The 18,732-nt window shown below is 38.9% G+C and overlaps 1 protein-coding gene across 1 annotated transcript in view; it reads left to right on the top strand.

Annotated features, from left to right (window-relative positions):
- The first annotated feature begins 324 nt into the window (after nucleotides 1–324).
- LOC134633688 (leucine zipper putative tumor suppressor 2 homolog) overlaps nucleotides 325–18,732 on the top strand; it is a 44,966-nt gene continuing 26,558 nt past the window's right edge. The window contains exon 1 of the mRNA XM_063482646.1: nucleotides 325–576. The gene's annotated coding sequence lies outside the window, so the exon portion shown is untranslated. The remainder of the gene's footprint in view (nucleotides 577–18,732) is intronic.

The following is an 18,732-nucleotide window of genomic DNA, read 5'->3' as shown; positions in this document are numbered from 1 at the left end:
TGCGGGCCAAATATAAATAATTAAATAAATAAATAACCCCTCAAATCAAATAAACACCTCCCAGGACTATTGAAGGACTCTTTTTGAACCTTTTTGAATTAATGAAGATCTATTCTTTTAATATAGTTGCACTTTGTTGTTTGTTTGCTTTTATTTATTTATTTTTTTCATTCAGTTTTATTTTCAAAAACTTTTTTGCCTGAAAATGTTTGAATGAAAATCTTGGGACATTCATGTCTAGTAAACAGAGTCTTATTTTGAAACATATTACCGGATGTAACGTCTGTTTTTCTCACCAGCTTTCCGCCTCTCTAATGAAATACGAGCAGCTCCTGTTCAGCTCCTCGCACAGCTACAAACGCGCTTTCAGGGACAGGAAGAGTAACGAGACAGCTTGAGCAAGACTTGAACATGCAGTTTTGTCAGCTCAGCCGTGGCTAAAGTTACGAGTTTGTGGATAAGACGATTTAAAAAGAAGAAAAAAAACATTCCTGAGGCATCCTGATTTTCCTCCTCAGATTTTTCCACAACAGAGCAGAGCAACTGTCCCGGACTCTCCATAGCACTTTGTATACGGTAGGCTCTAACTAACCTAACAATCAATGAAAACGTGATACAATTAGTGTGCGTGGCTTTATGTCGGGGTTTGAGTTGTGCCAAAGCATGTGTGTCTTATTGTTTACTTTGAACGCACAGATATCCAACTTTGTCACACCTACTCCGCACAGGTGTATGATTGGGAAATAAAGAGTAGGCTCTTTTTCGTTTGCACTTTAAAAAGTCTCACTTCCCTTTTTTTTTTTTAATCGACGTGTGCATCGGTCATGACAGGTTGGGTGGGTTTAGACACAACAAAGTGCCTCCTGTAGTGTATCCAGACTCATTTCCTGTCCAGACTTCAGCTTCAGTGGAGATTATAAATCAACAGTTTCCTTATCGTGGACTTTCAGCATGTCCTCCTCATCGGTCTTTTCAAGACTAATCTGGTTTCTTTTTATCTTATCTGTTTAGATACAGAGGGCTGGCTAATTGCTGTTTATTATTTCAGTCTTAGGGACATGATTGCTTTTCTAGGAACTACTTAAAGTTGTCATTTCTATGAAGAATCAGTGGGTGTCTATATTTGCTTTAGCCCTTAAATTGTAATGTGGACATCAGTAGGCTAAAGTTATATTAGTTATTAGTCAGTTATTAAACAGATTTTTATAAGGAATAAAACCTTGTTATTTGTTTCCACACACACTTTGGGTCCACATGATGTGGAATGTGTTTTTCCTTTGTGGCTTTCTGGTCTTTTCTGAAGCTAGAAATGACCAGGAAAAGCTCCTAAACGTGCAGCATCACAGAAGACCTGAAAATCTAGGCCTGCTCCACAGGCGGTGAGTTTGTGTTTTAGGATTTGTTTGCTGCTGTCAACCAGAATGAATAACACCAGCAGGAGCTCAGAAAAAGTTTTACTTAACAACAAGCAAACATTAAGTCTTTGGGGGCAGTGGCAGATTTTATGACCCAATGACAACAGAAAGTAGGAGAGAGCAGTTAACATTCACTCAAGTACTGCCTGACCTGCCCCTGGGACAGAGCAGCAACATATGTGAATTCTTAAAATGAATGGCATTCCCCCCGTGACGCTGTCTGCAGTGGAAATTGGCTCGACTCAGACGCACATTTACAGTACTGTTGCCCGGTGTGCTGTGGGGCCACACTTTGACAAATTAAAATCTGTGAAACACAAAAAAGTTTACATAAACCTAAATCACATCTATATTAAGAAGGATTTATGCTGCCAAAAAACCCTAAGTGCACTTATTTTAATAATGAGGGGAAAAAAACTAAACATTCCCTCTATTTTTGTTTGCAGCTCAGTCATCTGTAAACAAAAGGCCAAATGCTTGGAACAAGATAACATAGTAAAGAGCAAACAAAGCGAACAGCAGGGCAAGCTCCGGCCTTCAAACCCCCACAACTCTGCAGGATGCTGCACTGAAATTTCTTCTGCTTAAACATACAAAGCAAGGTCAAACCCGTACCTGAGCAGCTTTGTCAGTGAGAGGCCACACAGCCTATTTGCATTGATAATTTGTCAAGTGATTTTTCTAAGCACATGGCAAGCTTCCCTCATTTCTAGAGGACCTGCTTTGTCAGCATAAAAGAGCACTCCTGAGACTAAGACATATCCCACAGTCTGTGTTTTTTTTTTTTTTTTCTTTTTGCATGACAGGTGAATCATGACTTTCGATGTTTAGGGTTGGGGTGTGATGACCAGTATTTTGCTTGGTTAACAAATCTGTGTTTGTTTTGCTTTTTTCTGTCCTGTATTGTATATGTTGAAACCTTTAAATAAAGGTGTCAGTAGGGTGCTTGAACCATCATTAAGGTTAGTAAGACCTCAGTCACACAGGCCTAGAGACCAGTTGGCGACCACCCCTGGGAAAACGTTACCTGACCCCATGGTTGACGAGTGGTTGCTGGCTGTCCCTGCCAGAGAGGGTGTTGCAATGAAACCTCCTTTGGTCATTTGCAAATTGCCACAGTTGCCTGTAGTTTGCATGTTGTTGAGTTTATTCATCCTAGTTAAATGCTGCATGTGGGAAAACACCTGTTACACCTACAAAACTCCCAAAATCCAAGACTAGTCAAGCTACAGAAAAGGTTTAGCTAATTCTAATTCAGGCTTGCAAATACTTATGTGCTCATTTAATGTAATCACATTTTTCAGCTTTTTATGTGATTATTATGAAACAAACTGTGAACTGTGTGTATGAGACACGTTTCAGCCTTGAGGCACCGTATGTGCTGCCAGTTAAAATCACCCCAAGCACTAGAAGAGAAAGCACTGTTTTGATAGGGAGGTTTACCTTAGTGCGGTGCGCATTTGGTCATGTAATGTGTCTTCTCGTGGTACCACACCTTGTTTGTTTCTAGTCAGACTTGTTTGAATCAGGAAGGCTGAGCTGGAGGTATGAGTGTATATTAGTTTTAAAAGGCCATATTGTTTTTGTTTTCTCTGATACTTCTCAGTTGTGCTGCTGTGAACGTTGCCCTTGAGCTCTTTAAACTAAAGGTCGTGGCCCTCTATTGTTTGTTTTATGCTGCACAAACTGTCTCCTTGAAGGAATAATAATATGAGAGAAACTTTAAAAGACAAGGGAACAATGGCAAGATAGCGGGAGCTGTCAGGAACGTAAAAACATGTGTTGTATTTAGTCTTCGTGAGGGCCCATCACGCCACATGAAGTGCAGATTTAGTAATTACTGGGTTTCTTTGTTTATGCAACGCCTCATTGTGTTGAATTTGTTCTCTTCTCAATGATTGCTTGCTGTAATTAGTGTTGTTGCAAACTTTCCCACACAACAGTGTTTTAAAACTGTCTGAAATTATGATGCTGGGACTTAGTGAGGCTTTTAACACAAATAGCTGGAGAAGAAGATTGGATACAAGCTTTTATTAGTATCAACATTACAGAAGAAGGAATAGAGCTCTAGTTGAAGATCAATAATTCGCTGGGAATTATGTCTTAAAGGAAGACTTGCTGTGGGCTGATATAAAATCCATGCTTTGTCGACTGTGTACAGATGAGCTGAATGGGGGTTTCAGGTAGCTGAAAGACTGTGGGCTGTTGAAGATGTTGACTAAACAAAGTGAGCTGTGACCAGGCGGCTTTAACTGTGTGCCCTCCTTTTTCCCACTGTTAGACTTACTGATTTCGAATAGCTTATAGTGAAATTCCAAATCTCTTTTTATTGTGATATGATTAGATAGGCAGTGTTTCCTCCTCTGACCTACAGTGCATTTAGAATCACTTTCTGCTTTTGTAAACAGTCCTTGAGCCTGTGTTGCTGGGCACACGTCTGTAAATGACAAGAAAGGGCAATTCTTTGTACTCTTGTCAGTTCCTGTATTTTTATATATTAATACAATAGGATGTGATGATAGGAATTTTTTATGGAAACCAGAACACCTTGGCAGGCTAAGTACAAGGACATCAACTCTAATCCAGGGCTTTTCTTGTCTAAGAACTAGCTTTTGAGAAAAAGTCATACTTTCTCTGATGCAATACCTCTCTTCTAATACTGTGTACGAAGGATGAAGCCGGGAATGATTCTTTTAGCTGATGGAAAATTACTTTTAGGGGGTTACGACACACATAGGCACGATTTGTTTAAAAAGCCTGTATTCCTGACTTTTTTTCTTTTAAGCTTCAGTAAACGAAGGTTCTCTTACATAAAACTGATGAAAGGTTAAAGGATAAAACCTCTTTGTTGGAGGGTAAACTTCTTCTCAATATGCAGGAAAACTTTGGTAAAGTAACACCAAGCCTGGCTTAAACATGGTTTTCCTGACTTTGTAAAATGAAAGTAATACATCTAAGCTTAAAAATATGCTAAATTGGTATTTATGAGTAAAAGAATACATGACAACCAAAGTAAGGACCAAAGTAACCATAATTACTTTTTACGCCTCATTTATTTGCACTACTCTTATTTCAGCTCAGTGTCAGAGTAATTAGGTTACTGGATTAAGTTGTCATTTACACTAGTTGCTCTTCTCCCTGCTGTCACTATGAGTACTCCTCCTCACACATATCGGCATATTTTTATGCCTTTAACTTGTCAGTGTGGTTCTTCATGAAGATGGGGATGTGTTACATGAGTTGACGGGGAAGGCTTTGCCTGGCTTCTTTTTTTTCTTTTTTCTTTTAAACCACAGTTTACAGTTGTGTATGAAACTTTTATAGATACAGATATTACAGAAGCTATAGATGTAGCAGCTATAGATGTAGCAGGCGCTATATCCTCATGTCAAATAGTCTGACTCGAGGGTCAAGGAAGCAGACTCAGCAGACATTTCGGGTTCCCAGAGATGAGCGATATATTTACAATGATATGTTTACAGTGATATATTTACAGTGACCACCATTATATGTGAAACTGAACAAACCTCCCCAAAATTAACTTAATTAACAAAAAACAAAAAGCACATGAACTAGGTAACTCAACACACCTCTATGTGAGAATCACATAAAGCTACTTTTCTGATGGCTCTGTACGGAAGGAAAATATTCAAGAAATCACTTTGTGTCCTGAAAAAACAAAAGGAAACACTCCTATGAAAAAAAAACACCCCTCCTTTTGGGTTAACTTGTTGATGTCAGTCATGACATCATCAGTACTTTAAAAATCAGGATAGGTGGAGCGGGCCTTTCCCACACCTGACATACATGAAGACTGAGAACGAAGAACCAATGTAAGTATGCACAAATGAGTTAATCTGCAACATAATAAACTATAAAGCAACATGGGACCAAGTATTTGCTTTAATCTGCTGACTGTTTGATTTTGACGTCAACATAATGCTTACACAAACAAACCTGGGATACTAAGTGCAGCAGTGTTACTTTGACAATAGCAAATCATAGCGAATAAACACATGTAGAGAATAATGTGCTTAATGTGCAAAAAGTCAGTACTTCTGGGATGAATGGGGAGTATTTCAACTACTCATCCACTTTGTCACACCTCTAAACTGCTGACCCTTTGCTTTTAGCTTCCTCTACTTTTAGCTCTCCTATGAAGTGTAACGACTAAGAACCAGCATAGAATTCTGCCTAATAGATTGGGCCTATAGATCAACCCATGTCACTTTCGGAGTCTGTGCTATAGCAAGGAGTTGTCCTCATATACTAAACTGAATCTTTTAGCTTATTGATAGGAATTTTAAGCAGTTTCCTGTTATTTCTAACTGTTGGATAAATGGTAATGTCTATTCTGCTTCAGTAACAGCAACCCAAGCTAATAAAATAAAAACAGCTGGTTAAAAAATGACATTTGTATTGTAAAATTAGAATTGGAAAGGGTTTTTTCCCCCTTTGGGAATGGACCTAGGACCTATTTATGGGGGTACCAGCATGTCTACGTTTTGGTTCAAAATCCATGAAAAGCCTGAGAACTCTGCTTGGAAAAGGTGTTATGAATAACAGAGCCCCTATTTTGGCCGATAGCCTAGATTTATTATAATAAAGATACGTGACGGGGGCCAATTTTGGCCATGCAATTAAATAATTGAGAAAATGATCTTTATATTTATTTAAAATGCACCCCACAATTAAAATAACTTGCAGGTTTAATTTAACGCTGAGCCTTGTGACCTGAGCTCCTGTCGAGGATTTGGTTTGGTACTCTTAGCCAGCTCTGAGCTCTTTGCACAGCTGGACTGAACAGCTGTTTAAGGGCACTGAGAGGCAGGGGCTGAGGTTTTAGAGACCTCAGATGCCTGAGCTTGGGAACCAGACAGGACATTTTGTGGCCTTCTTTTCTGCCTAATCTGTCCTGACGCGACCAGGTTGTGTCTGTGATCATGAAATTTTGAAGAATACAGATTAAGATGGGGAGTATTTGGAGGATTTAACAGCAGATGAACGTTACACCCAGGCCTCCGAGTTTCTCTCCTTTGTTAAATCTCATGTGAATTTTTTTTTTGCTTTGTCCCAATTTTCAAGTGCAGCAGCCATTTATCTGTGGACATCTTTTACCTTCTAAATTGCCATTTTTTTGTCCTCCTTGTCTCCTTTCCTGGTGCTTTGACTAATGGCCCCATTTCAATGCAAATGGACCATGGTGCCAAAGCACCCTCCATCCATATTTTAAAACTTTTAACTTCCAAAACTTTGGCCAAAAGTTTTTGCTTCTAGAAGATTTCCCAGGACTTTTTTATACCTCTACAAAAACCCATAGAACCACATGTAGTACAATAATTTCAAGATGTTATACGTCAACATGATCAAGTTATGTTTGTGTATTATACAAAGGGTGTGCAACTAGGAAATTACTTTAATGTTAACCTGTTGATTTTCTGTCTAAAAGAATAAGGCCTATTAAGCTTTTCAGTTTCACTATCTTTGGGGGTTATCTCTGTAATTTCATGCAGTCCTGCAAATCTAGCCATTACAGTGTGAGACTCCCACACACAGTTACGGTAGTCAACGTTTGCACTGGCATGGAAAAATTGTCCAGAGACACTGCAGAGGTGGGTTGACATCTTGTACAGGTCAGACAGCATTTTATCTTATGTAATCATTACCTCTCTGAGCTCCTCGTACTGCTTCAGGCTGAAAACATGTGAATTTGAAGGGATGTTGGCCAAAATATGCATTGAGTACAGGGGAAAAACACAAACAAAATAAACACTGGATATTGAAATGGCTACCAAAAACAAAATTTCAGACAAGTTACAAGTTTCAGAATACCTGTCTCAGAATATTTTCACAGCTTGAACTTATAAAGGTAAAATTGCTTGATTTATAAAATATTCAGCAATGAAGCATTAGTATGGTTGTGACAGAAGATGGGGAACGAGAGAAGGCATCATAAAGAGAAGACAAAAGAAAGCCACTAAAGCAAAGACAGAAGAATTTAGAGCAAATGTTGAAGATGAAAGAGAAAAATGTAACACATGTAGTTAGGCCCACAAGTGGTGTCCTTGCCACAGTGTGTAAAACAAGTATAAACAGACGTTTAAGGCAGGAATTCCCACTGATTTTGAAATAAGAATCTCAAACCCTGGACTCATGCTGGTGTCATGACGCTGACGTCATTGTTTTGCCAGTATGCAGCTGTCAGAAAAACACTGTCACCAACAGTCAGTTGATAAGCTTCAGGGCACGTGATTCAGAGAGACTGGAGAAGGTTCTCGATTCCCTTTCGTAACTGTTTTCTTGATTGATTGTTTTGCCAATAAAATATCACAGAATGTCAAAAATAATCTTAATTTTTTAGTAAATATATTGATGTTTTTTTCCCCAACTAACTTTCCAAAACTCAAGCAGTCATTTTACCTTATATGACAAGATTTTCTGATAATAAGAGGACTTATTTGTTGCAATAATACTTAAATTCAGTTTCACTGTCTGGCCTGACTTTGGCTTTTTAAATAGACTGATCAGCCAGTGCTTTAAAAAAATAAATTCAGGGTTATGTTTTATATTCAAGTGTGACGCTAAGTGGACATGACTCTACCAGTTTATATTCTACAAACAGAACAGAGTTCATCCACTGAATACTGATGAATGTAGAATATAAAAGCTCTCTCCTTTCAGTAAATTTCTAATGTGCTGTATAGAGAAGCAGGCTGAACCTCTCATATTTCTCTTTACTCAATCACTGCTCTACCGCTGTAACTGCATTCGTTCTCTTAATCATCCCCAAATGTTTTTCCCCATCCCCACAGACTTGACCTGTGCCACTGCCTCCTTTCCTGCAGTCACTCTCTGAATGGGTCCCACAGTAGTGACTACATTTACAGTTTTGTAAACAGCCCTGATAAGATGCCAGAACGGCTGGGCTTAGTTTCCTTCAGAGATAAGTTGCTGTCATCAACATCACTTGGTGACTCAGGGAAAAGTGTCCTTAGTGGGGGGAAGGTAGGAGAGGACACTATTTAAGTCTGAAGTCATTGAATGAGCTACAAAGCATACTGCCAGAGTTCTAACAGTGTATTACAAGCCCAGTGGGGATAGGTTATATATTTTATAATACAAAAGCTACAACTTGGTTTAGCTATTCTATCTTACTACCCTCTTGGAAGTTCTGCTAGATTGACAGAAATCACAATCATGATTGGTCATTTTATTTTGGTAATTGTTTGATAAATGTAATTAACTTAAGTTAATAAGATGCACAATATTAACTTATTACACAGAAGTTTCTTGAGCTTTAACTTATTAAAAAAGAGGTAGAGGTGGTGGGAGACCCAGGGTCTTTAAGCCCCAACATGGACTGATTCTTATATAGCGCTTTTCTACTCTCCCGGAGTACTCAAAGCGCTGTATACAACATACCTCGTTCACCCATTCACACCCACTCATACAAGTGCAAACTAATAAACATTCACACATTCACACGCCGAAGAACGCATTGGAGGGCAACTTGGGATTAGTATCTTGCCCAAGGATATTTGGCATGCAGACTGGGGAAGCCAAGGATCGAACCACCAACCTTCCAATCAGTAGCTGATCTGCTCTACCACCTGAGCCACAGCCACCCCAACAAGGTTTTGTTGTGTTTTAAATCTTCTTCTCCTCCAACTTCATCCAGGCTTATTTTTGTTTATCTAAGAAACATCTGGAAACTCAAATCTTTACTGTCAGCCAATAACAATTTGCTCTTTACATACATTTTCAGTCGTCCTTGGTTGCTTATAGAAAAAGCTAACCCTTGCACTCCATCCTACTTGTTAATATTCCTTTAATTTTCTTCCACTTAAACTTAGTATTTCATGCAAAGCCTTACGTGGACAAGCTCTTGCTCATATATTGTAGCAGATCTGCTGAGACCTTATTTGAACAGTTGGCCTTTCCCATCATCTGAACAGTCGTTTAATTGTTCCACACTTAGTTTAAATTCAGAGATCACCAGATGAGATTGTGGTGCCTCAACTTTGGAACAGCCTTCCTCTATCCATGAGACAAGCTGAACCAGTGGTTTGATTTAAACATCAGCTGGAAACTAATTTTTTGTAGGCTACCTTCTCCTTAATTATTTATCCTCATACTTTTGCCAATAGCATGGCATGAATGTACATTTAAATGTGTGTTTGTATTCACTCTGTTGGATACATGCATCTACTAGTTTTTTCCCCTCCAAATCATGAAGTGCTTTCTAAGTGAATGATTTACAAATATTAAAAAAAGCCTGCAAGGACAACTACTACAGGGACAAAGCAAACTTGGGTAGTGCAGGACTCCCATGCCTTTGGAGACCTGCACAGCAGCCACAGGGAAACCACTGGAAAGTTCACACACAACTGCCTCACAGTGTTTAATGTGGGCCGGTTGACCCTGAGCGATCCACAGACAAATGAAGTTGCTGGCGACCATGATTAAATCTGCCTCAGGTTCATCTACATCTACCTGTTGAGTTTAACTTCCTCTTGGCGGATCTTTTATGACCGAAGGCTACCTTTTAGTCATCTCGCCTCAGGCTGTCCTAAAAAGTGAATGAGTTTGAGCTTTTAGGGAAGAGTACAAACACACCGTTATAAAAGAAAGGGTGTGTATATATTGTTATGAGCCAAAATCACCAGCATTGAAATTGAATTGAATATGAAATTGAAGACCCAAGCAGATATTATAACTACTATTTTATAGTAGAATCATGGTAGGCTAAATAATCTTTGCCACATGACGCGAATCAGTGGTCTTCCACTAGTTATATTTGGGTATTACCACCCCAGTGCCTCTCTTTCTCGTCACTCTCGTCTGTGAAATACAGAGGCTAACACTGCTCCAGTGTTTTGTCAGGGCTTTGCAATCACTGTTAGAAAAGATTAGTGTAGCTATGTTAAATTGTTTGCCCCTGTCAGGGCCACTGGGGTTATCGACTTCCCTGGTGGAAACCCTGTATATAGAGCCTTTATCTTTAATGTCAGAAAGACCAAAAAGTCCTGCAGCAGATTATATGGCACTGATCCCTAATCTCGATATCACTGAGTCAGTCTGAGATTACATAAAGAGCTAGAAGCACCTGAACAAGCTCTGAAAATGGGGGACTACGTCTAAAAATGCTTGCAGTTTTTAAATGGTTAATGCAATACTTTTATTAAATGTTTCTGATCCCATTTGCTATGAGTTTACATACTAACCACATGAGGTTAATTTGTCCACTGTTTTGGATATGTTACAATAATGGTGACAATGTTGGATCAAGTGAAGAAGGCTCCAGTTGCAGGAAAAATCATTGCTAAAACCCAATTATTCAGGCCCACAGACCAGTCAGTGAGCCCCTGGCAACCACCTGTCACTAGGGAAAAATTATATTCCTCAACTGGAAAAAACCTTCTGGTGATTACTTTGGTTGCTAGCCTTTATGCTGCTGTTGTGGTTTCTTCTCCATTTCCAGATTGGGTTGCACTCTTTCAAATTTTAGTTCCACTTTGTTAGTAGTCAAAGAATATTTGTAGACAAACGTGGAAAAATTACGGGCAACTGTGACAATCTGCTATCAGCCAAAGCAATCAGAAGCCACTGATAGCCAGCAACCACTGCCAACGAGCCAGCAGTAACCTAATGCTAGCTTGTACATTGCACTTGTTCTAAACATGCATTACATAACAGCATGTAGTCACTGTGAGCATGTTAACATGAGTGTTTAGCTCAAAGCACTGCTCTGCCTGAATTAATCTGCACAGAATTACAAAGATTCCTGTAAAATATTCTTCTGCTTAATCATAGGAGGGCATCTCTGCATTGTAGCTGAGCACAATTTTGTCACATGTTGTCTGTTGCTTGAATTAAAGTTTATCCCAAAATGGCCTATCAGGATAATATTTTACAGAGCATGTACACATTGTGTGTTTCATCATCTGTGGATGATTACGCAGTCTGAAAAGAGAAAAAAAAAAACCTTTAAAAACAACATGCCATATTCCCATGAGCAGATGTGATTGGCGGCGGTAGTTAGTGTGATCATGACATTCACAGCTGCTGCAGGGAGGCCCATATGTGCTGATGTACAGTACAGCCCTGCAGCATCTCTGACTCCTGCTTCTCTCCTCATTTTTTCCCCTTCCCTTCCTGCTCTCACACTGTTTTTCTCCTCTTTCGCTACCACTCATTTTGCCACTCACTTACTCCTCAGTTGTGTCAGCTGGCTGTTGTCCTTCTGTCATCCATCTCACGGCCTCTGACTGAGGTGCAGCCCACAGGCTTTCTCGTCGACTGGCCAGGAACATGAGAAAACAGGAAAAAAAAAATAAACAGTGCAGCAATTTAAGAAATGAATTGACGTCATTTCTGTGATCCTGAATTTTCATCAGACTGGATTCATATGTTCGGATTCAGAGCCATGTACACAAAGTGAATATTTTCCACTTTTAAGGGGCAGTTAGTCTAAACCCTACTGTTTATGATTAGGCAATAAAAATTACTCTGCAAGGTTTAAAAAAAAAAAAAATGGTTTTTGGTTAAAATACAACAGTTGCCACATTTTTGCTCATACAGTCCAAGGTCAGTCTGTCCTCAATTCACATAAAACACATATCACATGATCATCTAATGGGTCTTCACCAAAATTCTGGAATAATTGAATTGGTTTCATGAGTTGTGAGCTAGTGAATCACTGAGTTTGATATATTTTTGGTTAATAACGTGACATGTCTTCACTGAACATACAAAATACATGCTACAGATCTAGAGTCATGCGAAAAAGAAAGTTTTCATTGAACTCCAAGTAGACCTGTGGAAAAATAAGTGCATCGTTGGTGCTGTTAAATACTGATCACTATAAAGTGTGACCACTTCTATAAAAGCAGATGTTTTAGGAGTTTGCTGGTCTGTGGCATTCAGATGTGTGTTAAGACTTTGCCACAGTCTTTCCTGGAGTGGATGTTCCAGCAAGTTGGACAATAAAATGATCAGAGGAGAAACTCCAAAAACTCATAACTGACATCTCAGACTGTGCAGGCCTCAGTTACCATTTAAATATTAAAGTTCACAAAGTTACACTTACAAAAAGGCTTAAAAAAATATTGCTTTTTTTGTAAGGGTTGCCAGGACAAAGCCTGTTCTTTGTAAAATGGACAGACCAGCAAAGCTTAGGTCTGCAAAGCTGCATCTGGCCAAACCACAAGACTTCTGCAACAACTTTCTTTAGACAGATGAGACCAAAGTGGAGCTTTTTAGCCATAATGCACAGCGCTGCAATCGGAGAAAACCAAACTAGGTATATTAGCGCAAACACCTCATAACATCTGTTGAGCACTGTTGCTGAGGGGTGATGATTTGGACTTGTTTTGTAGCCACAGGACCCTGGGAACCTTGCAGTCATTGGCTAAACCATGAACTCCTCTGTACACCAAAGTATTCTACAGTCAGGGGCAACATGATCCTCAGCACAGCAGTAAATCTACAACTGAATACAGTTGTAGAAAATGCAATCAAAATCCAGACTTGAACCCAACCGAAATACTGTGGGTGGGACCTTAAAAGAGCTGTGTAGAAATAAATGCCTCCAAACCTCAATGAACTGTAGCAACATAATAACATTGGGCCAGAATTCCTCCATAACCATATGGGAGACAAAAAAAATGAATACTTCAAGTTATTGTTACAAACTATTGAGTCATGGGGTGTACTTAGATTTACAGAAGACGGCAAAGCCTTGTGAAAACTCTTTTATCCCCATGTGACTTTACTTCCTATTGAAACACATCAGTTTCAAAGTCATGCTGACTGTCAGGAAAAAACAGGACAATTAGTGTCCTTGAACATGAGCAAGTAGGTTGTTTTATCTTGGCTCTTTCATGCTTTTCCATGTGACTGGGAAAAATTGGGTACACCCAGCTAGGAGGAGACGTCACGGCAGACCAAGAACTATATATCTATACCGATAGATGTGATTGAATAACCTTTTTAAAATTATTTTGTTTGTTGGAGTTTGACCTGTTTACATCTTTAATCTTCAGCTATTACAAATCTCTGGAAATGAGAAGCAAGTTATATAAACTGGAAATATTCTTTACCTAAAGATATTGACCATCAGCCCACTTTTGCTTTCTTAATCTTCAAACTTAAGTTCTCCCTCAATTTTGTTGTCATTTGCTTCATCCGCCCTCACTCAAGGTCACGCAAGTCAGGTTTTTATAAATAATCAAACATAAAACTTGACTGTTTCTCTTGAGTTTGAAGAGAAACTCATAACTCAGTGTAATATTTCATCCTTTGTCTTTTGTTGTTTCTGTCAGTCTCAAGTGAGTCCTGAATGGCAGAATTGTTGCAGACATTTATCTTGGCTCTCTTGAAACCTCCACCTTTTCCTTTTTACATCTTCATGTAGTTTCCTCACTGTAAGAGGTACTGTGTGTAACTGAACTTATGTAAGTGGGACGACCCCCTCCCTGAGGTTGGTTGTTTGGATATTTTTAAATACATTTCTCCTTGCTCTCTGTGTGATTTCTGGCCTGATTACTCTCCAGCTGGGAGGCCACGAGATGGACGACACATAAATGTACTCTTTTTTTAAAACAGGCATGCTTATGACTTATAAAAATATATCTCAAACAGAAATCATATGTCCATGAAAGAGTCAAAAGAGGTGAAGGTTTTTGAGTGGGGGTGGGGGGGGGGGGGGGGGGGGCTGTGTGGTAGGTGTCTGAGTGACTGAGAGGTGATGGGAATGAACGAGGGTGCAGATCAGAAGCTACGTGGGAGGTGGGATGCACGGTCAAGCAGGACCTGCGTCACAGTGTTGCATAATAGCTTATTCAGACAGAGGGGAAGTGGATCTAAAGTAATGAACATGTGCACACTGTTTGAATACACTCTCATCCTGTCATCGCACTGCCAGACTATCCTCGCCTAACAAAAAAAACTTTTCCTGGTTATTCCTTTTCCTTTCAGCCCCCTTTTACACAACCTACAGTCAAAGACAACATATTTTGGGGGGGGTTTTCACAGGGCTGTGCAGCTATGCATATGTATCTACAGATGCCCAAGAGGTCATTGAGAGCCAAAAAAACTTTGCAACTGATTATTCTTTGGTTTTCTTACTTTTGTTGTCATTTTGTATAAGAATGTCTAAACCATTGTAGAAAAGAGTCGGCACATCTTATTGGTATTGAAAATAGATAAATAAATAAATTTATTTGCATTTTTTTCATTCCAAGATAAATGGCTGACTGATTTATTTTGAAAGGCATTTAATGGAGAGGCAGCTGTCTGTGACCCTGATATATTGTCACAAAGTATGTGTTTTCGCTACTTCTACCACAATTGCATTCGAATTCTGGAAGACTTAATGACATAAAATTGCTTTCAACTGTATTTCAACAGATGCACAGCAATGAAAAGCAACTACTTGTCCCTGAAGTCTTAGATTTCACTTAAAGAAGGCAATAAAGTATGATGCACATCCTCATTTCGTTGTAACCTCATCCTCAGTCTCTACTACTCATTGCATGGAAGAAGTAGCTGGATTTTTCTCCCAGGAGGTTTTTAAAATGCAGGAGTATGTCTGAGGTTTGGCCTGGGTGAGGATCCTAAATGAGGATGTCTGAGAAAAATTCTGAGATTCTGCTGATCCACCTTCTTACTGTCCAAACAAGGCAGACATGCCATTTTTCCTCCTTGGATTCACTTCCCCCTCACTGCCTATTTTATCCACTTTAAACAAACATCTGTATGATTTCAGAATTCTGAACACAGTGTTTCCAGTCTCCATTAGATGTTTCCCCCCCTACATTTATACTGTTAGATAACCACACATTTACAACAGCAGTCAAGTGAAAATCAATTACATGCTTTCAAGTTTATTATTACAGGATACTGTCAATATGACTGTTTGCATGGTGCTCCTTTATGCTACACCACTTCCCTGTTTTCTGAATGGCCTTTGTTGAGTGTGTAAAGGTCCAACTGCCTCTTACCGAGTTTGTTAACCCGCCTACAACCTTTGGTACATGGCTGAGCATTAGAATAATAAACCTAAGTGCTATGGGATGGCAGTGTTTGGACAGGGAAGAAGTGGGACGCCACCCTATTTCTTAATAGTCCACTGGGCCCTGTGTTTTTTGTGTTTGCATGTGTGTGTTCACATGCTTTTGTGTGCGCATGCCTGAAAGCCTGGAACATGCAGAACCTCATTTATCTTCATTACTTATACTCTATTACACTGTCCTTCCCAATAGGTGGCTAAATTTATTTCCTGCACCCCATCCCATTTAATCCTGACTGCTGCACAGTGTAGCTGTGAACTTACTGTTATGCTGTTATGCTCAGACATGCACATATGTTCATAGTAATCCTGCATCTTTATGCATGTAATCAGGATATTAATCCCTAACTGTCAACTCGGGTTGTCTGCATTGATTATTTAAAATTAACTTGATGCACAGACAGATACCTGCTAATTAATCCTCAGTTTAGGCTAATAAAATACTAGGATTTCATTTAGTCAATGCAACTGAAGCACAAACTTTTTGGCTGGGTTTCACCACATAGCAGGACATATTATTTGTAAGATAATTTAATTAAAAACTCTCCAAAAGGCACCAGTAGCAAGAGCATGGCTCAGAGGTCCACTTCAGTGACTCAGGACTGACTTGTTTTTTGAAGCCTCAAGTGGTCACTAGAGGAACTGCAGCTTTTGATACTTCAGCACTGGCTTAGTTTTTCAGCCCTTGGTTTGCAGCTTCTTTTGAAACGTTTTTTTGTTTTTGTTTGTGTTTTTTAGGGCTTGTTGGGTATATTGGTATCTAAAATTGTATGTGTGAGTGTTTGTCTCTGGACTGACAGGCTGTCTACATAATAGCCCTGTTTTTACTCTATTGTTGTGATTGGCTACAGTTCACTTTAAATTGATCAATTTTAATGATTAAAAAATTAATGATTGTCACAGTTTATTTATGTTTAGCTTTTATAAACAAATATCTAAACTACGTTTTGCAATTTTTTTTTGTAATTTTCACTTTTTTCCAGGGTATAGTGAAACTCTAATTTGAGATGGAGAGTAGATGACCTGCTCTGACTCCTAGAGTTGTGATTTTTGTGGATGATTGTTGGCACTCTGGCCTACAGATTAAACCCTAATCTATCATCTGCAATCTCTTTGTTACCAGTGTGAGCTTTTTTTTTTTTTTTTTTTTTTTTTTTTTTTTTTGCTGAAATACTTTAAATGTGCTCTGAATAACTTCTGCTTCAAATGCAGGTATATGGTAATAACTAAATTAATTTTTCTTGGGGTGTAAATCTACTTTCCAACTATCCCTGTTGAAGGAAACGTGTTTCTTTTCTTTACCTTACCGTCTTCAAACAGTCATAAAATTAATCAGTTACGTTGGAGAAATTTGTTTCAGTCATTTCTTTCCCCTAAATAACAAAAGCTACCCTTTTGGTGGAGATGAAGTAGGAATGTCCTGGTCCTCTTTGTTACACTTCACTGATTCTTGGTGGTGTTTTGGATCATTTAGCAGTTCACTGTGACATTTAGTGCTATTAAATTGTCTTTGAAGGTTACTTTAAAAATAAGCCTGGCTTGTTGTTCCAAAAATCAAAAACTTTCTGCTAGATAATGTTGACATCCACTATCAACATTTATATTTTTACATTATTTATATTTAAAATGCATGCTACCAGTACTAAATTCACAAAACATGGTGAAAATTCATGATTTATCTTATTTTCTGTTATGACCTCTGTAACTGTGGAGCTTAACTAAAGTTTATTACCATCATGTCACAGACCTGCATCCATGGATTAAGAATAGACTGATAGCTGAGATTTATAAAAACATTTTTGTTTTGTTTCCTACTCTTAGAATTTACTTTTTGCGCCTTTTAGCCATATTTTTGAGTGTTGTTTTCCTCAATCAAGGATAATAAGGACAAAACAAGGATGGGATTAATGATAGAACAATGCCCTCAGTCTGATTTTTGAAAGTTTTGTTGCTGCAAACAGGTAACCTCAATCCTTCCCATCTCATGTTCCTACACCAGTAAACTGCTGGTGAGAGGATTCCTTGTTCTGCACCAATCCCTTGAGAGCAGATGACACTTTTAACCAGAACCTGCAGCAGGTGGAGAACTGGTTCTGTTACTGAGCTCACTGAGGCTGCAGAGCAGGACAAGGATTACCCCATTGTGGCGTTTGATGCCGTTCATAGGCATGTCAATGGTGCCAGCCCTGCTGCAGCTTTTATGGATTTTTGGAGGGTTGTCTAGTTTTCCTTTTAGGAAAATTGGGGTCTAGATCAGACTGCGTTTTGTGTGACATAATAAGTGGTTATCAAAATACTGCCCCCTGCTTTCTTTTTATTCAGTGCAATGATACAAGTCCTGCGTCCTTCTTTGCACTGTTTGCTCTGTTAAGTAAACACCTGCTTATGTTCTGTAGGGCATTTGTCAGCCTTTAAAACAAACAAGTGTTAAGGCATTTCTTTGCTGGCCTTCAATTATTCTAAATGGCTTGGCCCTATCACTGTACAGCATTTAAGAAGCTGCATTTAAGCCATCTGGATTGAGCTACATTACATGTGGGAAGCCACAGTCTCCTCAGCACTTCCATCTGTCTGTAACTTACTAATACAGTGTGTTAGGCACAGATGGAAGAGCTGATGGCTTGGCTAGTATTAAATAAAGCCCTTACAGTTGCAGTAACCCTGCAGGCAGTTTGGTAACATTAGTTTTAGCAAACACCACAAATCGTATCATCCTGCTGATGAAAGGAGATTCACATGAACCAGTTAGCTACTGCTCCTCTCTCACGGTTTCTCAGCTGAGACCACCAGTCTATTTTTAGACTTGCAGAACATATAAAGGGTTTACAGACATCTTTGTGTGTGCGTGTGTGTTTGTTTGTGTGTTTTTTAATAACAAATATAAACCCTAATTTCAGTTAATATAGGATCGCTCTTTTTTTCTTTTTTTTTGTAGTTCAAACTGTGGAGTACACTTTCTTGTTTCAGTTTAGTCTTTGTAGTTACATTTAGTTAAATTTTAAACTCAAACAGCTGAAAGATTGAGATTGATGATCATCTATCCATCCATCCTGGATAGACGGGTGAAAGAACATATGGATGGACATATCTCTGATTCTATGGAAATTATTATTAGTTTCAAAGTGGGGGTGGAAAAAGTTGTTCTGGGTTTCTGGACTTCTACCTCCACACCTAAAATGACAACAGACCACTGCCACCGTCTGGAAAGAAGTAGAGTCCATCTGCAGCTCATTAAACGGACGTATT

The sequence above is a fragment of the Pelmatolapia mariae genome, linkage group LG8 (genome assembly GCF_036321145.2).
Source record: "Pelmatolapia mariae isolate MD_Pm_ZW linkage group LG8, Pm_UMD_F_2, whole genome shotgun sequence".
NCBI classification, from domain to species: domain Eukaryota; kingdom Metazoa; phylum Chordata; class Actinopteri; order Cichliformes; family Cichlidae; genus Pelmatolapia; species Pelmatolapia mariae.
The sequence above is the reverse complement of the archived record's forward strand: the minus strand, read 5'-3'. Positions and strand labels throughout refer to the sequence as shown.